The sequence below is a fragment of the Tachyglossus aculeatus genome, chromosome 11 (genome assembly GCF_015852505.1).
Source record: "Tachyglossus aculeatus isolate mTacAcu1 chromosome 11, mTacAcu1.pri, whole genome shotgun sequence".
In the NCBI taxonomy this organism is placed as follows: Eukaryota; Metazoa; Chordata; class Mammalia; order Monotremata; family Tachyglossidae; genus Tachyglossus; species Tachyglossus aculeatus.
This window is the reverse complement of record NC_052076.1, coordinates 64,559,317-64,581,332: the sequence shown is the minus strand read 5'-3', so window position 1 is coordinate 64,581,332 and position 22,016 is coordinate 64,559,317. Positions and strand designations below refer to the sequence as shown.

The window sequence follows — 22,016 nt, the reverse complement described above, 5'->3', positions numbered from 1 at the left end:
CACACAGTAAGCGCTCAATAAATACAATTGATTGATTGATTGATCACATGTAGATTTGCATCTGTACCCTTTAAGAACTCAATAGTCATCCTACCCTCAGCCCCACTGCTCTAATGTACATGACCGTCATTTATTTCGACGTGTCTCCTCCTCTAGACTATAACCTTGTGGTGGACGGGGATCGTTGTCTACCAACTGTGTTGTAATGTCCTCAACCAAGCACATAGTGCAGTTTTCAACTAATACCACTGATCTGTTGATTAGATACTACCCTGAATGTCCCCTGAGACATGGGGGTCTAACATGGAACTCTTTCCAACAGCTCAGGGAATTGGCCTCACTCAGGCCCGACGGGCGAAAGTGTAAAGCAGTTGTCCTATTATAACCTCACACACTGGAGTGCAAACATTTTCATGTAATATGCATGCAGCTACTTCGTGCAGTTTATGACCCTAATGATCTCATGCTACCTCTGTGGCCTACTTAGATGAATAAACCAGTAGGGAGAAAAAGAAATATAAACTCTCCTAGCACTGGTACTGATTGGGTCTGATCGTATTACGTTTTCAGAGAGCCTATGCAGAGCGAAAAGATGGCTGTCAGCTGACCTGTCCAAACAGGACCGTAACTATTGTGTGTTAAGCTCACTGTGGGCAGGGAACATATCTATTTATTATTATATTGTGCTCTCCCAAGCACTTAGTATAGTGCTCTGCCCACAGTAATTGCTCAATGAATACGACTGATTAAATGACTTATTTTTCCTACAACATAGGGGATGGTTAGGGGATGGTTTGAAATGGACTGAAATAACACACGGCTTCTCTCACACCAGGTGAAGGTTATGGGAAGAGAATGGCTTATTTCCAGCTTTTATTAGGCTACAGCTTGAAGCTTTGCAACTTCTCTAGCTTTTATTTGATGCTTACCAGTGGTTATGGGCACCTCACTAGGAAACCAGGCACACGGCTTAAATTAGTTTCAAATGAACAATGCATTTTAAATAATTTCAGTTAGTTTCTTTCGCAACAAGAATTAAATTTGGAAAACAGCATTCCCCCAGAGCCTGTTATTTTGCCTGCACTAGGGCATTGCATGAAAAGTGATTTACAACTGGGCTAGTGGAACTAAGTTTCCCTATTCTTCCATAACGTTCTATTCAAATTGCTAAGAAACAAGAGATGAGGAGGCAAGAGAGGAAACGACATCAGATGCTGAAAAAATTATGCATGACAACACAAGGGATATATGTTACACATTTTGTATGTAAAATATGGCCAGGACTGCGCATCACACAATGGCCTTTTCAACCACACATAGCCATATGTGTATGTCACCGTCAATGGTGTCGACTTCTTTTAATACAGAGGAAAGGGACGTATCTGGGTTACAATGTGCGTATCAATTATGCAACAGAAAGAATTGCAATTTCCCAAAAAAAAAAGTCTGTCAGGAGGGGATGCGTAATTGTAATTGTTCAGTATATGCTTCTAAAGTCCCTTCTCACTGCAGGACCAGGGAAGGATTGTTGTCAGGGTCCTATTGTCACAGAAAATGTGTTTTCTCAATTTAACTGAGGAAGGAGGGAGGGGGAAAGAGGTGGGTATGGAGGACGGTCGGGGATTGATTTTATAATTTAAATGGGATGAGTTAATCACCAAGAACCTTAGAGGAGACAGCGAGGGAGGGGGGTTGGGGAGGGACATGAGTTGGGATTGGAAAGAGCAAAGGCTACTACTTGAAATTTCAAGAGAAGGTGCCAGTTTTTAACACGTTTAAGCTCCTGGAAACCAACCCAGATCACCCGACCCGGAAACACTGTAGGCCAAGAGAAAGATGTTGGGAAACAAAAAGTGCCTGCCATTCTTTGTTCAAGGAAGTCATAGCTATGCACGAGCATTAATAAACCAGGGACTTAGCTTCAGCATTCCATTCTGGGTATAAAACCTGAAGTAATTTAACACCTGCTTTGCCTTTGTGTTATTATTAAGGAGTTTTATCTTAAATATTTGAGGTGTAATTTTGTTCTCTCATGCATATGCTAATGGGGCATTTTACACCTGTTGGTGGTAACTGAAACGGCATCTTTATGGAAAATTTTTAAATTCTTATTTTAGTCTAATGAATAAAGTGCCTATGATCCAGCTGTAATAGCTGTCTGCGAGTTCACACAGAAACACATCTCGGAGATAATTGGAAGCCAAGTGTACGTTACTTCATGGCTTAATTTGAAAAGATGTTTGCAAAAAACAATATTTGCAGCAGTAAAATCTCCCAAACACATCTCAAATGTGTTTTGTCTCCTGCCCTAATTATACTAATAAATAGTATTTGTTTTCTTACATTGTAAAGTTAAATATTCCTTCAGAATTCCCTGGGTCTCCCGCTTCGATAAGCAATGCACTCTTGATGAGAATACCTTTGAAGAAAAACACCACCACAAAAAGGACAAAAGAGCCAAGCATCTGGAGAAAACAATATTAATTGCATTATTTCAGACAACTCTATGCCCCTCCAACTTTCCTAGACTCCTCCACTACCTTGCATACTTTCACTCTCTCCTAGAGTTTGTCCTCCTTCAAAATCCCAACTCATGCCACCTCCACCAGGAAGCTTTCCCTGATTAAATCCTCCCTTTTAAACTCCAAGATCAATCCCTGACCCCTCTCCAGACCCATCTCGTTCCCCTCCTTCCTGCCCCAGCTAAGTTGAGAGAACAGGATTTTTCCCATTTCCTGCCCCAGATTCTTACAAAACCATATGAAGAAAAGGGAACAGGAAGAAAAAGCCAAACCTCACTGGGCATATTTTAGGGTCACAGACTAATTCCTTTTTAGGCCCACTGATCAACTTCTTTCTAGTCCTAAAATTTTGAGGAGTGGGTTAATTCGCTTACCGCGGTGCTCTGCCTACACAAAGTGCTCAGTAAATACCACTGATTGACTGAAATGAACCACCATCACAATCTCTCACTGTCGGGTAACATGCCATTGGAGGACCTCACCCTTCCAGGGATCAAGGATGTCCTGAAGGCAGTTGAAGTGCACATAGTAAGCACTCAATAAAAACAATTGATGATGATGATTTAGAACCACCCCTTCCTCAAACCTCCTCCTTGAAATCAGTGAGTGACTGGAAGTTTGATGCACAATGCTGATGTGAAATTTCCAAGGACTGGAGAGACGCTGGCAAAATTGGAGAGTAAAGGAAACTCACTACCAACAAGATGCCACTGATCCCAGCTTTGCGTCTTACGGCCCTTGGATCCTGCAGAAATCCAGTTTCTAGCTTTGCAGTGGGGAATGTACAAGATGCTTATTTGCCTCTCCACCTGGCAAACAAAGTGGTGTGATGTCTGGCACATGAAAAGTCCCAGGGTCACTGAGCCTGGAGGTACCAAATAGTCTGAAAAACTGGCTTTTTTAAAAAATGGTATTTCTTCAGTGTGTACTACGTGCCAAACACTTTCCTATGCACTGGGGTCGATAAAAGTTAATCAGGTTAGAATGAGTCCATACCACATATGTGGCTCAGTCTTAATGCCCCTTTGACAGATGAGGTAATTGAGGCACAGAGAAATTAAGTGACATGTCCAAGGTCACAGAGCAGACAAGTGGCAGAGCCAGGATTAGAATACAGGTCCTTCTAACTCCCAGGCCTGTACTCTATCCCTTAGGCCACTGACTGCCTTTGAATGCCACAATATATGGGGTCAGACCCACCCCGAAACTAAGTACTAAAAGAAAACACGAATAATTGAGAACAAGAATTGGAATTCTTGCACTGAATAACTTTCCAGAGACAATTTAGTCCATCCCTCTGCTTTCTGGTAGGATTACACTTGAACCAATGACAAAGGGCCTTACCTAGGGTGTTTTTAAGTTAAATCCTTGGGCATTATTCCTCACAAGGTCTTCCCAGAGGCAGACTGAGTAGATTTCATCTGCCTCTCCTTCCTAAGCTCATGTCTGATGGTTGCATCACTTTCCTGGACTCCAACTTCACAACACCAAACAGGGAAAACATGTTTTCTGCTAATAACATTTGGCTGGGGGAGAGGTAATTAAGGGTGTTTATCCATTCACCAATTCCTCAGAGCTTTCGGAAATGGAAAGGTTGCAAAGCTGAGGCAGCCTTTCCATGCTGGCATTCTGGAGCTCATCTGGCTCCATTTAAATGTCTTTGCTTTTCATTATTAAACAAAATAGCCAAATTCACAAGAAGATGAGGTCCTGCATGATATTCACTGTCACTTTAAGCCGGTTTGTCAGTACCAAGGCAATGCTCACCACATTTCTGCTGGGTGGGAAATAAAAGAACCAACTAGAATAGCAGGAAGCACACACAGCTGCTGGAGCGTGAACTAAAATGGGCCATTCGCTAGCCGGGAGGGAGGAACAAACATTTTATAGACCGGGAAGTACAAATGGCAAACGGATCAGCTCAAACATCACTCTTTATGTGGAACGTGTGACGTGGAATGGACCTTTTCAGGCATATCCACACACCTGGAGGAGAGCTCACTAAGAAGTAGCATTATCTTCAAAAATAAGGGCAGTTAAATATGCAATTAGCACCAAATCCATAAAGTCTACAGGCTCACAGAGACAAGGAGATGGAGTTCACTGAAAGGAACTATCTGAGATTCCCTTGACGATTTTCTAAGATATGAGTGTCTAGCCTCTAGAGTGTAAACTCCATGAGGACAAGAATCATGCTTTCATCTCCATTGCACACTCCCAACACTTAAGAGTTTAGCAGAAATAGGTGCTCAGTAAATGCCACTGAGTCTCTTTATCTTGGCCCCAGCGTCACAATTCTCCCTGTAAGGAAGGTGATAATTAGTATCGGTGATTTTCGTGCCAAGCACTGTGCTAGGCACTCAGGTAGATGCAAGTTCTTTCCCAACCTACTGAAATAAAATTCATATCCTCTTCCTGCACCATATGTGGGTATGAAGAGTATCTAGCCACTAACTTCCATATCTAGCAGACTCTCTAGTGCTTTCCAGAGCATCTTAGGCAGAGAACAATATTATTCAATGTTCTTTTCAATATTTTTCCATATTTGTTTTATGTGGTTTTGTGCTTGAGGGTATATCTTGTCGAAGCTAGATTATGATGCTAAACACTTTTGAAATAGACAGAGATAAGGAGAAATCTGATGGTGATTCTTGAGCAAAGAAACTCAAATGGTAATAACAGCAGAAGATGTTTAAAATAATCCAGGGTGAGCTTGCAGACTTTTTACTAGCTTCTCACCTGTAATAAACTTGCTGAACTTCCCTTTCCTCATAACTCTTTAGGGCTATGCTATTATCATCATCATCATCATCAAGAGGAAGGAATTGAGGCTCATAAATGTAATGAAACCTAGTGGGTACTGAACACCATCTTCATTTCCCCTTCCTCATACCACCATTCTTCTGGCTCACTATTTTTTGATATGAGTTCCAGTCAGAGTTGTTGCTTCACTCACGCTGAAGTCTGGCCTGTAGGTGTGGAGGCCATTTAGTACCTTGAAGCAGCTAAAAAACCACAATTCAGCCAAAGAGAGCAAGGAGAAAATTGCTACCACAGGTGGAGTTAAGCGCCCATTGCCCTCTGACTGGCCATATCTTTGCTTACCCAAAGGATCATGGGGACAAAAATCATGCATCATGAAAAAAGCCTCTCAAAACAATATGACTGAAGAGATCAATTCATTGTACTCCTATCAGGGAGGACAAGACTCCCTTTCTCTCCAAGTTCATGTCATCATGCGAGGCTACTGCATAACTCAACACTCAGATTTCCCCCACAATCCAACTGCATCCATTTTTAAAAAATGGGTCCTCTCAGATTAGTCCTTGCCCTCAAATTTCCCCTCGAGTGGAGGTGGGAGGAGAGAGAGACAGAGGGTGACATAGGTGAGAGATCTGCTCTCATTTTAAAGTACAGATGTGGTTTTCCTGCTTCATTCCAATGAATTTGAATAGAACAGAACCCGTTTCGGAGCAGAGAAATAAGATTTGTCCTATTTTGGCTCATTCCTATCCCATGCTGAAAATCCCTTTGGGGAGCTTTCTTTCTCCAGCCATTTGGGGATGTGTGGGTTTTCTAAATTCTCTGCCACAGCTCCTCACTTCTCCCCCTTCATTAACATTCTCACATTCCTTCATCATTGTCGGGCAGAAGTGCTCTCTGCAACTTTCCTCCCACTCTAGCCTTCAGCAGTGGAAGATACTGAAGAAGGCAGTGTGGAATTTTAATTACTTGCAATGGGCAGTGATGATTTGCTGCCTTTGCTAAATAGTCTCAGAGGATTGGACTTGCCAGCCAAAACCACACATCACGGAGATGAAAGTCTCAGGGGGCTCTTGAAACCACTTCCCTGCAATCAGGGGATTCCACTAACCATCTTGGTGAATGGATTCAACCAGGATGATTGAATGAATGAATGAATGAAGACTCATCTATGCCAATCACATTCCCCACTTACCGTAAAAGGGACCGTTGGGATGCGTTGAAAAATTTATCTGGTTTAACTAGGATTACCCTAAATAAACCATTTTCCTCATCTTGATTTGCCATTGAGATTTTCTCTGACTGATTATTTCATGTAAATTATGATCAATGCTACTGTACCAGCTTGCCATTTAATTCATTAACATACTTTGACTCTAATTGCCATCTCTATAACCTATGCTTACCAGGCATTAGGACTCCGTGGGTCTGATTCTCCCAGGGTTTTGCAGGTGCTGCTAACTGTGTCTTCCCAGAAACCTCCAAAAATCACATGGTGCCTCTTCTTGAAAGGATTTTTCTGGCATCCCGCACTGTATTCTCTCCCAGAATTGCAATCATCTTGATTGTCAGCTCTCTGTTAATTAGGAAAAAATGGACATGGACTAAAGATGTAGCTGAGCAGGTTTTACTTGCCTTGTTGTATCCCAAACCAACCAGTTTCTTTGGTTAAGAGGAATGACTGCATATTGAGTGTAAAAACACACACACACACACACACACACACACACATACACCGAACTAGCTTTACAAGGGTTAAAGAGGAAAAACTGGCTCTAATGATGGCAACAATTGTCTATGTCCCTCCGACCCCCACTTCCCGTCATCATCATCAGTGGTACCTATTGAGCGCTTACTGTCCACAGAGCACTATACTAAGCACCCGAGTACAGTACAACAGACATTGTACACGTTCCCTGCTCACAACGAGCTCACACAAACGTTAAAATCATCATTTCAGAAACCAAGGGATGGAACACAGGCAAAAATAGGTAAGTGTATGAATGTCCAAAGTTGCCGCCTGTCGGGTCAGAAATGAGATCCTGTCAGTTAGCCATCTCACAACCCAAGCCCTGTGCTCTGCCATTTCACTTAGATTCTTCCCCATCAGTGGCTCAAGCCAACACAGGCCCATACATCCCCACACCTGGCCAATTTAACTGGAACCATATGTGTCTCAAATATTTTGAAAAGCACACAGCACTCAACTACACATTTTAAGGGACAGAGAAGACCCAGACTACATCAATTTTAATCAGCTCCTTGTGGGCAGAAAACATGTCTACCTACTCTGTTGTATTGTACTCTCCCTAGCACGTGACACACAGTAATCATTCAATAACTACCACTGATTGATCTGGAAAATAATACTGAGATGAGAAGAATTCTTTATGCTGAAGAAGAGAAAGACAGGAAAAGACTCTGTTTCCCAAGAACAGAAACAGTTCCTTTACAGTGGATGGGCATCAGGTGATATTCAACTCCAGAAAACACGATAAAAGAGGAAATGTGCTTCATAAATTTGTACAAAGGAAAGGACCCTTGATTGGAAAGATGTTAGACTACATATACACATCTGTCCTTTGCATTTGAAGACGACACCTGATTCCTTAGCTACAACCGCATGTGTGGCTGAAAATCAAAAGTGGGAATGACAGTCTCGGGCACACAAAAAAATTTATCTCTTGTTGTGCTGTTGTTCTTAAAATCTGAAGCACCAGGTGCTGTTTTCTCCTTTACCTCCTTAGCTCTTTGTCAATGCAAAGCCTTTTCTATGGGCAGGGAACGTGGCTGCTAACTCTGTTTTACACTGTACTCTCCCAAGCACTTAGTACAGTGCTCTGCCTGTAGTAAATGCTCAATAAATACGATTGATCAATTCAGAGGGAGTCATAGTCTTCATGATGGCAGGGCTCCCTGCAGGTCTATCCTCAGCAATTGATTCCCAGCTTGCTGTATTACCCGAAACTTGATTTTACTTTCTCTTTATAAAATAATTTTTGACACTGCCCTGGGGAATGAAGGGAGCTCCAGAATCTGTCTTCATGAATATCCTTCAGGTCAAGACTGACAGCCATCTGGAAAAGTTTCAGTGCCTTTCTGCTGAAGAGAGTGGACTAGATGATGCCTACAGTCAGGCAATTGATGTGAAAAGAAATCACTAGCACAACAGGCTACTGAGAATGGGAGTGACATACTGATGTGAACTGTTCATCCTAGGAACCAAGGATTCCAGGGCTTAGAAGGTAAGCCCCTTGATGGACAAAACCCTGATGTTCCCAAGGACCTTTCACCGTGTCCCTCAACCTTGAGGTGTGCCAAACTTCCTCGAGAATGGGCCGGACCACTGCTGCCATCCAAGAGAGCAACCAAAGCTACCGATTCGATTCATATAGCTTTGAGAATGGTGAAACTGGGGTCAATTGTGAAAACAGAAATGGATTCCTCCATCTGTTCTTTTCTGCCAATCCATCACCCAAGGGACAGCATTGTGCCACTTGGTCTTGTGCCAGCAGCCAAACACACAGGGAAACCAATCCAATCTAGTGGGTACCATCCCCGGCTTCGTCTCTCCCGCCCGCTTTCCCCGTCTCACTTTAGAAGGCTGACCAGCCTCCAGTGAATTGGATCTGTGATGCTAATCAAAATGTTCCCTATCAGCCGCCAAAGCTGAAATCAATGCCAACCCCACACATTTCCTTCTCTGACACGCACATTTATATTACTCGAATACTTGAATTCTCCAGAGCGCTTTCCAACACTCACTCACCATGGTCCCTGCAGTCCTGCCCCTCTGCCGTATGTGCTCGAAGAGGGTTTCCAGAGAAACATATTTTGCAGTTGAATTATAAGATCAGAAGAGTTGGGGAAATTGCTGCTTTAAAACAACGCCACAAAGGATAAAATTTAATGGCGGAAGAAATACGGTATTTTGAAATCGTGAAAAACATCTTGCAGAGCTCAGTGAGGATGTTGAGAAGAGCAACGCAGTGTGCCAGCTTTGTCGCTGAAGAAGTCTAATCATTTTTAATAGTCCTGTAAATCTCCCTTATGAGATGCAGCTACTGTAAACACTTTTCCATATTTTTTCAAGTATTTATAGAGTGCTGTTAGAGGTTATTAAATAGAAATGATTTTCATTGATAACTCGGGCTCTGAAGGAGCCAACACGGCTCTCAAAAGGAGCTGTAAAACAGCACAAGCTGGGGGAAATGGTAAAGGTTCAGAGCCGCCTAGCAGATAGGAGCCTCCGTTCAATCCTTTAAAAATAGTATTTATCAAGCACTTACGGTGTACAGAGCCCTACACTAAGCACTGGGAGAGTTCATTACAATAGAGTTGGTAGGACACGATCCCTGTCCACAAGGAGCTTATAGTCTACAGTCTTGCTTCCTTGAAGGGAAGCTCTTTGGCCCCAAAAAGAGGTCAAATGGCTCACATTATGGCAGAGAGTCCTGGGACTCAGGCAGCCTGGGGACAGTTACTTTGAGACCAGTCTCAAAGTCTCAGTTTCCCTCCACGGTTAGGTGGAGTGTCCTTATGGTTCAGAGCTAATGGATTTATTAAGCACTCTATAGGTGCTAAGCACTGGGAAAGGTATAAGGCAATGAGATGGAATGTAGCCCCTGAACTCCACAGGGGGCTCACAGTCTAAGAGGGAGGAAGAGCAGGTATCTTGTCACCACTCAACAGATATGGAAACTGAGGCACACAGAGGTTACCTGACTGACTCAGTCCCACCAGGCCTGTGGCAGAGGTGGAAAAAGAATTCAGGTCTCCTGACTTCTAGCCCCATCTTTCCATTAGGGCACACTCCTCTCGACTACACAAAAGTTGCTTTCAAACACTTTGGCTTTAAGAAGCAGGGTGGCCTAGTGGAAAGAGCACAGGCCTAGAACTCAGAGACCTCAGCTCCTCCACTTACTTGCTGTGTGTCCTAGGGCAAACCACTTAACTTCTGTGTCTCAGTTCTCTCATTTAAAAAAATGGGGATTTAATATCTGTTCTCCCTCCTAGACTGTGAGCCCCATATGGAACCTGATTATTTTGTATCTACCCCATGCCTAGGACAGTGCATGACATGTAGTAAGTGCTTACATACCACAATTATTATCTTATTATTATTAATACAAGGTATTTGTATCTTACTGGGCTGCTAACACACCAGTTAAAATCAAAGGATTCTAGAAGAGGGGAGGAGGAGGAGAAGAAGGAAGCAAGGAGAGGATTCTTTGTTCGGATTAACGTTTGTGCTGTGAAGGAAATAGTGGGAAAAAGAACAGGAAGTCAGAGGACCACTCAGTCCCTAAAACCATCACCCAGCCGGTGAGCAATCCAAGGACAAATACATGTTATTTTAAAGGAGGAATGAAGCCGTCTGCGCACACGAAGCTCTCGGCATTACGAGCTCTGGACAGTAATTGGAAATGGATAAAAGACAATTAAGGATTCAAAATGACCATTTCCAGGGATCATCTGCACCAACTGGGTGCTTTAAGCCCAACTCAATAAACCGCCCTTTTGTTTGCAGGCAGCAGCCACGCTGGCCAAATTGTCCTCGCGTCCGCTGACTGAGCTGCTGAAGACGGAAACATTAGCTCTCCCGGGCACTGATCAGAGCGACAATCAGTAAGTTCCCCAAGGCAGTGGCCTGCCTGCCTGACACTTGGGGAGCATGAACCTAAGGACCGTGGCCTGTGCAAATGGCAGAGCTCAAAGTTAGGCCATCATAGGCGGAAGAATTGCCAATCCTTTTCAGCCTCCTGTAAAAGAGGAGGGAGCATGTTCGATTTTCTAGGGATACCCTATGCTGGATTTCATGAGCCTGGGAGTAGGATAAGGATTGGGGTGTGGGAGAAGAGTGGAGAGACACTATTGCTTTCCCTCCCCTCCCCCCCGCAGTGGTACTGGTTAAGCACTTGATATGATGCTTAGCTTAAGTGTGATCCCTGTAAAATCATCTTTGTTCCTCACCAGTTCCTCCCTCCTCCTGTCCCTTCTTTAACTTGCCCAATCTTTCCCAGCAGTGTTTCAAGGAGAGAACTCCTGCCTCCTCTCAAAATCCAACCCCTCCATCTGTGCAACTGATTACATACCTTCATACCTTATCAAAGAACCTCCCCCTTCCTTCTTCCCTAACTGCCATCTTCAACGGTTTTCCTAGGGTTTTTTTTCCCTACTGCTTTCAAATATGCTCGTGAATCCCCTATCCCAAAACAACCCTCCCTGGATACCACAGCTCCCTCCAGTTATCACCCATTTCCTTCCTACCATCCCTCTCCAAACTCCTTAAGTGAGTTGTTTACACCTGCTGTCCCCATGACCTCTCCTCCAATTCTCTCCTTGATACCCACTAATCTGGCTTCCATCTCCTTCACTCCACAGATACTTTCCTCAAAGGGTCACCAATGACCTCCTTCTTGCCAAATTCAACAGCCTCTACTCCGCCCTAATCCTCCCCAACCACTCAGCTGCCTTCGACACTGTCGACCACCCTCTTCTCCTGGAATCGTTTTCCTACCTTGGCTTCGCTGACACCATCGTCCCCAGATTTTCCTCCTATCTTTCTGGCTACTCAGTCTCTTTTGGGGACTTCTTCTCTGCCTCCCACCCCCTAACTGAAGGAGTCCTTCAAGGCACAGTTCTGGGTCTTCTATTTATCTACACTCACTCTCTTGGAGAACTCATTCACTCCCATGCTTCAACTACCATCTCTATGTGGATGATTCCCAAATCTTCATCTCCAGCCCTGATCTCTTTCCTTCTCCGCAGTCTTGTATTTCCTCCAACCTTCAAGGCATCTCTACTTGGATGTCTCTCTGACACCTACAACTTAATCTATCCAAAACAGAACTTCTAATCTTCCCACCCAAACCTTGTCTTCACCCTGACTTTCCCATTACTGCAGACAGCACCACCATTCTCCCTGTCTCACAAGCCCATAACCTTGGTGTTATCCTTGACTCATCTCTCTCCTTCAATGCCCATATTCAATCTGTCACCAAACCCTGTCAGCTCAACTTTCACATCACTAAAATCTGGCCTTTCCTCTCCAAACCGCTACCTCATCAATCTAGGGAATGACCCTATTCCACCTTGATTACTGCATCAGCCTCCTGTCTCTCCCCATTTTTGTTGTAAGTTTACTCTGCTGCCCAGATCAGTTTCCTATGAACCATTCAGTCCACATTTCCCCACTCAAGAACCTCCAGTGGTTGTCCATCCACCTCAAGCAGAAATACCTTACCATCAGCTTTAAAGCTCTCAATCACCTCACACCCTCTTACACCTTACCTCTTTGATTTCTTAGTACAACCCAGCCCTCACACTTTGCTCCCCTAATTCCAACCTACTCTCTGTACCTCGATTTCATCTTTCTCACCACTTACCTCTTGCCTACATCCTGCCTCTGGTCTGGAACTCCCTCCCCCTTCGTATCCACCAGACTTCCACTCTCTCCACCTTTAAAGCTTTATTCAAATCACATCTCCTCCAAGTAAGCTTTCCTGAGTAAACCCTCATTTCCCCTAATAATAGTAATAATAATGATGGCATTTATTAAGCGCTTCCTATGTGCAAAGCACTCTTCTAAGCGCTGGAGAAGTTACAAGGTGATCAGGTTGTGGGGCTCACAGTCTTAATCCCCATTTTACAGATGAGGTAACAGACACAGAGAAGTTAAGTGACTTTGCCCAAAGTAACACAGGTGACAATTGGTGGAGCCTGGATTTGAACCCATGACCTCTGACTCCAAAGCCCATGCTCTTTTCCACTGAGCCACGCTGCTTCTCAATAATTATGGTACTTCTGCTCTGTGCCAAGCACTGTTTTAAGTGCTCGGTTAAATACAAGTTAATCAGGTTGGACACAGTCCCTGTCCCACACGGGGCTCACACTCTTAATCACCATTTTACAGATGAGGTAACAGAGGCCCAGAGAAGTGAAGTGAGTTGCCCAAAGTCACACAGCAGACAAGTGGAGGAGCTGGGATTAGAACCCAAGTCCTTCTGACTCTCAGGCCTGTGCTTCCTCTCCCTTCTGCACTGTCTATGTACTTGGTTCTGGTCTCTTTATTCATTCATTCAATCGTATTTACTGAGCACTTACTGTGTGCAGAGCACTGTACTAAGCGCTTGGGAAGTACAAGTTGGCAACATATAGAGACGGTCCCTACCCAACAGCGGGTTCACGGTCTAGAAGGGGGAGACAGACAACAACAAAAAAACATGTGGACAGGTGTCATCAGAATAAATAGAAATGAAGCTGAAACGAATAAATAGAATAGTACATATGTACAAGTAAAATAAATAGAGTAATAAATCTGTACAAACATATATACAGGTGCTGTGGGGAGGGGAAGGAGGTTCACCCCACCCTCAGTACTTCTGAAAATAGTTATAATTTATTTTAATTTCTGCCTCCCCACTGTAGCCTGTAAACTCCTGGATGGCAAAGAACATGTCTTCCCAATCCTGTTGCATTGTACTCCCATAAGCACTTAATATAGTGCTCTTTATACAGTAAGTGCTCAATAAACACAATTGATTGATTTTTACCCCAACAAAGTAGTTGGGGTAAATCCGTTATCAGTGTTTAAGGGCAAGCAGGGTCCGGAGCGATCTGCTCCTGTGACGGGCTGAGGAGTTCCTCAGGCCCCAATCAATCAATCAATCATATTTATTGAGCGCTTACTGTGTGTAGAGCACTGTACTAAGCGCTTGGGAAGTACAAGTTGGCAACATATAGAGACAGTCCCTACCCAACAGTGGGCTCACAGTCTAAAAGGGGGAGACAGAGAACAAAACCAAACATACTGCTCGGGGGGTCAGCTGTTCACAACTTGCAGTGTTGTCAGGGGTCTTGCTTCTGGCAGCAGGATCTCCAAGATAATTTTTTAATTTTATTTTATTTGTTAAGCACCTACTGGGGTAGCTACACGATCATAAGGTTGGGCACAGTCCCTGTTCCTCATAAGGCTCACAGTCTAAATCAGAGGGAGGAGGACTTGATCATAAATTTACAGATGAGGTAGCTGAGATGTGAAGAAGTTAAGTGACTTGCCCAAGGTCACACAGCTGATAAGTATTTGAACTCAGGTCCTCTGACTCCCAGTTCTGGGCTCTTTCCACTAGGCCAGTTTCTGTGGGTTGGGGTCCAGGTGGGGCCTGGGCCCTGTAGGGGAGTTCACACAGTTTTAGTCTCTTGGGAGACTAGACTGTGAGCCCACTTTTTAGACTGTGAGCCCACTGTTGGGTAGGGACTGTCTCTATATGTTGCCAACTTGTACTTCCCAAGCGCTTAGTACAGTGCTCTGCACATAGTAAGCGCTCAATAAATACGATTGATTGATTGGGATAGTCTCCCCTCCTCCCCCTCCCCATCCCCCCCGCCTTACCTCCTTCCCCTCCCCACAGCACCTGTATATAAGTTTGTACATGTTTATTACTCCATTTTACTTGTACATATTTATTCTATTTATTTTATTAGTATGTTTAGTTTCGTTCTCTGTCTCCCCCTTCTAGACTTTGAGCCCGCTGTTGGGTAGGGACCATCTCTATATGTGGCCAACTTGGACTTCCCAAGCGCTTAGTACAGTGCTCTGCACACAGTAAGCGCTCAATAAATATGATTGAACAAGAATGGGCCTGAGAATTAGCCCAGCTTTCCTATTCCAAAGACTTCCAGACCCCTCAAAATCCCCTCCCCAACCCCAGGCGAACCCATGGCATCTGGGGATAAGAGCCATTTCCATATTCTATTTAAGCACTCACTTATTCACCTATCCATATTTCTCTCCCTTTCTTCCTTCTTCCACTAGGCTGTAAGCTCCTTGAGGGGAGGGATTGTGTATACCAACTGCTCTACTGCAGTTTCCCAAGTGCTTAGAAAAGTGTTCTGCACACAGCAAGCATTTCAATCCCATTAAATGATTCTATCTAATTTTTTTTCGTCTCCGTCTTCTCCAATAGACTGTAATCTCCTTTAGGACAGGGACCATGTCTTTCACCCCGACTCAACTTTCCCAAGCACTTGTACAGTGCTCTAAGCACTTTCTTTGAGAAGCAGTTTGCCCTAGTGGAAAGAACCTGAGTCTAGTTTCTACCTCCTTACTCTGCCACTTGCCTGCTGTGTGACCTTGGGAAAGTTGCCTAACTTCTTTGTATCTCAGTTTCCTCACCCGTAAAATGAGGATTCAATACCTCCAACATTCATCCCAGCACTTAATACAGTGCTTGGCATATAGTAAGTGCTTAATGAGTGCCATGATTATTATTATTATTCATTCAATCATATTTATTGAATGTTACCTGTGTGTAGAGCACTGTACTAAGTGCCTGGGAAAGTACAAGACAACAATAAACAGACGCATTCCCTGCCCAAAACTGGCTTGCAGTCTAGAGGAATAACAATGATGCAGCATGGCTCAGTGGAAAAAGCACGGGCTTTGGAGTTAGAGGTCATGGGTTCAAATCCTGGTTCCGCCAACCGTCAGCTTAACTTCTCTGTGCCTCAGTTACCTCATCTGTAAAATGGGGATTAAAACTGTGAGCCCCCTTGGGACAACCTGATCACCTTGCAACCTCCCCAGCGCTTCGAACGGTGCTTTGCACATAGTAAGTGCTTAACAAATACCATTATTATCATTATTATTATGGCATTTGTTAAGCACTTACTGTGTGTCAAGCACTGTTTTAAGTGCTGGGGGTAGATGCAATCTAATCAGGTTGGAAACGATCCCTGTCCCACATGGGGCTCACAGTCTTAAACCTCATTTTACCGACGAGGGAACTGAGGCACAGAGAAGTTAGTGACTTGCCCAAGGTCACACAGCAGACAAGTGGTGGAGCCGGAATTAGAACCCAGGTCCTTCTGAGTCCCAAGCCCATGCTCAATCCACTAAGTTATGCGACCTCAACAGTTATGATTTAGGCACTCAATACATTCTACCGGATGTTAGTTCCACTCGATCTATTCAAGGGAGTGATGGACATCCACGTGGCTCAGTGGAAAGAGCCTGGGCTTTGGAGTCAGAGGTCATGGGTTCGAATCCCGGCTCTGCCACATGTCTGCTGTGCGACCTTGACTTCTCTGGGCCTCAGTTACCTCATCTGTAAAATGGGGATTGACTGTGAGCCCCACGTGGGACAACCCGATCACCTTGTATCCCCCCCAGCGCTTAGAACAGTGCTTTGCACATAGTAAGCGCTTAACAAATGCCATTATTATTATTATTATTATCCCTCCAGACAATGGGTTGCGAGGTCGTGCCGTAGGCTGGGAGGTGTCTGTTCAATTGTCACTACCGTTCCCCGGCACCCTGTCAGAGCTGAAATCTAAAACTCAACTGATTCAAGCACCTTGCAGGAGGGCAAGGGTAAAGCTGAGCTGGAAAATTGGGAGGAGTCAGAGGCTAAATGGAATTTGCTAGTTTTGCCGAAGCCAGGGTGTTCTGAGGGATCTGTGACGGAAGGTCAGCGAGGAAGTCTTGTCAGAGTGAAAGCGTGAGAGAGATACAGCCTGGAAGAGGCCCATCTTCTCCAGGAGTAGACGGCAGGGCAACGGCTTCTTAGAGAAAGCACCGGTGATGAGAGGAAAGGAAGATACGCAGGGAACGAAGGGAGCATCCAGCACAGTTTTGGTCTGGGGTTTGGTTTTCCAGTTTAAATCGCAGCAATGCTCAACACCCTGACCTTTGGCTGAAGCACCCTGGAAGTGCTGTGAGTAACATGGTGGTTTTTTGAGAAGCAACGTGGGTTAGTGAATAATAATAATAATGATGGCATTTATTAAGTGCTTACTATGTGCAAAGCACTGTTCTAAGCGCTGGGGAGGTTACAAGGTGATCAGGTTGTCCCATGTGTGGCTGACAGTCTTAATCCCCACTTTACAGATGAGGTAAGTGAGTTGCCCAAAGTCACACAGCTGATAATTGGTGGAGCCGGAATTTGAACCCATGACCTCTGACTCCAAAGCCTGTGCTCTTTCCACTGAGCCACGCTGCTTCTCTAGGATAGAACCCGGGCTAGGAACTTAGAGGGTCATTGCTTCTGATCCTGGCCCCACCACTTGTCTGCTGTGTGACCTTGGGCAAGGTGCTTTATTTCTCTGTGCCTCCGTTACCTCGACTGCAAAATGGGGATTGAGACTAATCCCCATGTGGGACAGGGACTGTGTTCCATTCAATTTCCTTGAATCCACCGCTGCGCTTAGTACAGTGCCTAGCACAGAGTAAGCACTTAAATATATCATTATTGTTATTATTCTTGGCTCTTACCTTATTATCTGGCCCAACAGAACCCTTATCTCTGGGAGGGAAAGGCCTCAGATTGGATCTCTCCAGAACATAGAGTAAGCACTTAAATATATCATTATTGTTATTATTCTTGGCTCTTATTACCTGGCCCAACAGAACCCTTATCTCTGGGAGGGAAAGGCCTCAGATTGGATCTCTCCAGAATGAGGATGTTTCAACATTACATCAGTCATATTTATTGAGTGCTTACTGTGTGCAGAACGCTGTACTAAGCACTTGGGAACTTAGTCCCAAAGTCACACAGCAGACAAGTTGCGGACAGGGAACACGACTACGGTCACACAGCAGACAAGTTGTGGACAAGGAACGTGACTACCAACGCGGTTATATTTTACTCTCAAGTGCTCAGTACAGTGTCCTGCACACGGTAAGTGCCCAATGAATACAAATTGAATGATTGATCACTAGCGGGGTAGATACAAGATAATCAGGTTATACACAGTACCCCAGTAATCCTAAACCTGAATGAATATGGAGGATTTGAAGCCTTTTGATATCATTGAATAGTCTCATCATTTTCCTCTTGAAACTAACTTGGTTGTGTTGCTGTTGTCTACATTTTTTTAAAATGGTATTTGTTAAACACTTACTATGTACCAAGCACTGTACTAAGCACTGGGATAGACACAGATAATCAGATTGGACACAGTCCCTGTCCTACCTAGGGCTCACAATCTCGGTAACAGAGGCACAGAGAAGTTAAGTGAGTTGCCCAAGTTCACACAGCAGTCAAGCGTCACGTTCTCTGACTCCCAAACCTATGCTCTTTCCACAAGGCCGTGCTGCTTCTCATTACACCACTGACTGAAGTGCACAACGTTGCAAGGAGAAAATCTGCAATTCAATTATTGCAATAACGCTCATTGCTGCACTTTCTAGATTACAGTAAATACAGTACATGCAATCATCTTCCCGCCCCTAGTTGCCAAATGAATAAAAGATTTCCTCTCCGGGCTGGGCTAAGACTCTCCGTAGAGAACCTGGTTTCTCCATCCCTCTGAGCTGAAGCCTCTTCTTCCCTACATAAAGTCGGACTCAGATAAGTGGAGGTTTCAGTGTCTGCATGCCTGAGGCTACAAGGTTAACCATTCAATTTCAAGGTCTTAACAGAAACACAGGAATAGCATATACACAAACCAAAGAGGTTTTTCTGAGGCGGCCATCCGCAAAAGCCTGCAAGGCTTCTCAGCCAACCGGGAAGGATCCTGCAGGAGAAAATGATTCCCTCCCTGGAATCTCTATTGAAATACCACATCGGACATGAGAGCTTAAATTCTTGGTAGGTGTTTTAACAAGCAACAGCCTGACACCCTGAAGCCTTTGAAACACACCCACTTTTCTCTCCAGCCAGAAATTTTCTTTTATTATTATTTTGTTAAAAAAAAAAAAAGTGAAGAAAGGTCACTTAAGACCAAAGACATAAACCACAGCAATACGTAAAGAGTGTCTGCAAACAGCCGGATGATTTCCACGAGAATAAATAGCACCGTATGAGAACGGTGTGTGGAGCAATCTGTGCTGCGGCTTGCTGTGTTCCTGTCCAAGACCGTTTGCCAGAAATGCCAAAGGAGCTTTTCGAAACGTTCCTAAATGATACAGGTTAATAAACACTGACCGGCCAAGGGGCTTCAGATGAGAAAAGCAAAGAGGAAGATAATGATGCTTCCTCTCAGAGGGCAGAGGTAAACGTTATCGTCTTCAGGAATGTTCAAGGCTCACGTTAACGCATTCATCCTTAAGAGATTTCTTCTAGAAGTTGAAATGGTCTCCCGTGTGAGAAATTCAAGCAGGGGCTAGGTAATAACAATCGCTCTTGTGGTTGCTAACAACTGTCGTCACCCTCTCAGGATTTTCATTAAACTCTTCCTGTGCAATTCAAAGCCTTCAGTGGACTATGGGATGCCTTTCATCTCCTGTCCTGCTATCAAACTTTGTTTTCACCTCCATTAGTTCCATTCCGGGATTCCCTTCTCAGAGTGCAGGTTTAGTTACTTGCTTGGAGAACTTAGAATTGCCCCATTATAACTTGAGATGCCCTGGCCCCAAGATTTCCATGCTATGAGTGAAGGAGAGGGTGGTCTAGTGAAAAAACAGCAGCCTGGCTTAGTGGATAGAACATTGGCCTGGAAGTCTTCTGACTGGACCTGGGTTCTAATTCTGCTCCTCCATATCTGCTGTGTGACCTTGGACAAGTCTTTAAACTTCTCTGTGCCTTAGTTCCCTCAACTACAAAATGGGGATAAGAGTGTGAGCCCCATGAGGGACGGGGACTGTGTCCAACCTGATTAACTCATATCAGTTAATCAAAGAGTCCTTGGCAGGTAGTAAGTGCTTTACAAGTGCCATAATTATAATATTTATTATTATTATTATTATTATTATTAAAGAGCACAGGCCTGGTAGCTAGGGGACCTGGGTATAAACCTAGCTCTATCACTTGTATGCTTTGTGATCTTGGGAAAAATCACAACTTCTCTGGACCTCAGTTTCCTTATCCTTAAAGTGGGGATTTTTTTACTGCTCTATTTCCCTCTTGGAATGTGTCTAACTTGATTATCAAGAAGCAGCACGGTTCAGAGGGAAGAGCACGGGCTTAAGAGTCGGAGGACATGGGTTCTAATCACAGCTCCGCCACGTGTCTGCTGTGTGACTTTGGGCAAGCCACTTAACTTCTCTGGGCCTCAGTTACCGCATCTGTAAAATGGGGATTAAGACTGTTAGCCCCATGTGGGAAAACCTGATTACCCTATAGCCCCCCCCCCCCAGTGCTTAGAACAGTGCTTAGTACATAGTAAGCACTTAAATACCATCATCATTATTATTATCTTGTATATTCATTCATTCAATCATATTTATTGAACGCTTACTGTGTGCAGAGCACTGTACTAAGCTCTTGGGAAGTACAAGTTGGCAACATATAGAGACGGTCCCTACCCAACAGGGGGCTCACAGTCTAGAAGGGGGAGACAGACAACAAATTAACAAAATAAAATAGAATATGTACAAATAAAATGAGAGTAATAAATGTTTATACTCCAGTTCTTAAAAAATACCCCAATTATGATGATGATTATTACTATGGCCACAGTTCCCACTGCTGAGGCAACCAAGGCCCCTCTCTTTCTCTCCCCACCAAGGCACAAACCCTTCACCTGAAGTTAAGTGAGACTAAGGGGTACCTAGGGATTCACTATGCTGCAGGAAGCATTTTTCCTTAAAGAGCAAGCGAAAACCAGGAAGCAGCACGACCTAATAGAAAGAGCACAGGCCTGGGAGTAAGAGGACTTGGGTTCTAATTCCACCTCTGCCACTTGCCCGCTGTGTGACCTTGGGCAAGTCACTTCATTTCTCTGTGCCTCAGTTACCTAATCTATAAAATGGGGATTAAAGACAGTGCGTCCCACATGGGATTTGGACTGCATCCAACCTGATTAGCTTGTATCTACTCCAGCACTTAGTACAGTGCCTGGCACAGAGCAAGCACTTAAATACCATTAATATGGAGGAACATCTTTGAATCCTAGAGTTTCTTGTTTGACTCTTCTGGCACCATTGAGAGCAGCCACCCACATATGCCTCTCTCTACAGCCCCTGTCCAGGTGACTAGATCTGTGATGTCAGATAGGTGAGGCCTAGAGAAAATCCACAGCCCTGCAGACTATACCCCCCACCCCCAATCTCCAGACCCATCCAGCTCTTCCCGTACCTCCATTCCTATTGCAATCACCTCTCCTTCTCCATTTCAGCGCTCTCATCCCTCCCCAGACTTGAGAGCTCCTGTTGCCAGGCTTCTTCTCTGCTTCTGCTCCCAGACAGCTGAGCCCAATGAGCCCTAATCATCCAAGTGAGCTACAGCTGCTGAGGCAGGCACGGGCTCCAGCTTCAGGGAGGGCAAGCAGCCCCTGTGCTCTGGGCTGGAGCTCTGAACTTGCAGACTTCTTTCTCTGCAGACTGGGTTTTCACTGGGAAGTTATCCAGATAATGTAAGGCCAAGTGGCATCTGTCTGCTGGGCAGTGCCAGAAGCATTTGGGTGCCGAACAGAAATGCTTTTTCAGGGTATACAGGATGTGAACCCTGCCAATCTCACACTAACTTTGTTGCAAGGGAGTATAGTATCCCCCTGAGCCAACTACATTTATGACCCAGGTAATTCCAGGATTTTGCCTCTCACAAGCCACTGATGTAGAATGAAAAAGATTCTTTCTGGGTGTTCTCAAAACACATCACCTGTGACAGACATTTTAGGAGGCTATAGAGAAAGAACTCTGACCCAGGGCCAAGAGGCTTGAAATTCAAAACCCACTGAGTCTGGGGATGAGAAAAGGGTGAGCATCCATGAACACCCCTCGAGCCCATTTAATTTCCAGGAAGCCCTGGATCAGAGAGGGTGATGGGGGTGGGATGCTGAATTGGGAAC

At 44.5% G+C, this 22,016-nt stretch overlaps 1 long non-coding RNA gene across 1 annotated transcript in view; it reads right to left on the bottom strand.

Moving 5' to 3' along the window:
* Positions 1-22,016, bottom strand: part of LOC119933992 — a 49,667-nt gene that overhangs the window by 18,930 nt on the left and 8,721 nt on the right. The window contains exon 2 of the long non-coding RNA XR_005452829.1: positions 6,692-6,861. This is a non-coding gene — a long non-coding RNA (uncharacterized LOC119933992). The remainder of the gene's footprint in view (positions 1-6,691; positions 6,862-22,016) is intronic.